The sequence below is a fragment of the Chrysochloris asiatica genome, unplaced genomic scaffold, assembly GCF_000296735.1.
Source record: "Chrysochloris asiatica unplaced genomic scaffold, ChrAsi1.0 scaffold00347, whole genome shotgun sequence".
Taxonomy (NCBI): Eukaryota; Metazoa; Chordata; class Mammalia; order Afrosoricida; family Chrysochloridae; genus Chrysochloris; species Chrysochloris asiatica.
In genome coordinates this window covers 1,170,149-1,170,697 of record NW_006408865.1, presented here as the reverse complement: position 1 = coordinate 1,170,697, position 549 = coordinate 1,170,149, and positions in this window count along the sequence as shown.

The following is a 549-nucleotide window of genomic DNA, read 5'->3' as shown; positions in this document are numbered from 1 at the left end:
ATCATGACAAGCTATGGACAACATTGCAAAGTATGAATATTCTGGAACACTTAACTGTGCTCATGAGGAATCTGTACCTGGACCAAGAGGTAGTTGTTCGAACAGAACATGGGAACACTGAATGTTTTCAAATTAAGAAAGGTGTGCAACAAGGTTGGATTTTTTCACCATACTTATTCAACCTGTATGCTGAGCAAATAATCCGAGAAGCTGGGTTCTATGAAGAAAAATGAGGCATCAGGATTGGAGGAAGACTCATTAACAACCTGCGATATACAGATGATTCAACGTTGCTTGCTGAAAGTGAAGAGGACTTTAAACATTCACTGATGAAGATCAAAGAGCACAACCTTCGTTATGGATTACATCTCAATGTAAAGAAAATAAAAATCCTCACCACTGGATTAATAAACAACATTCTTATCAATGGAGAAAAGATGGAAGTTGTCAAGGACTTCATTCTTCTTAGATCAACTATCAACACTCACGGAAGCAACAGTGAAAAGATCAAACAACGTACTGCATTAATCAAATCTGCTGCACAAGACC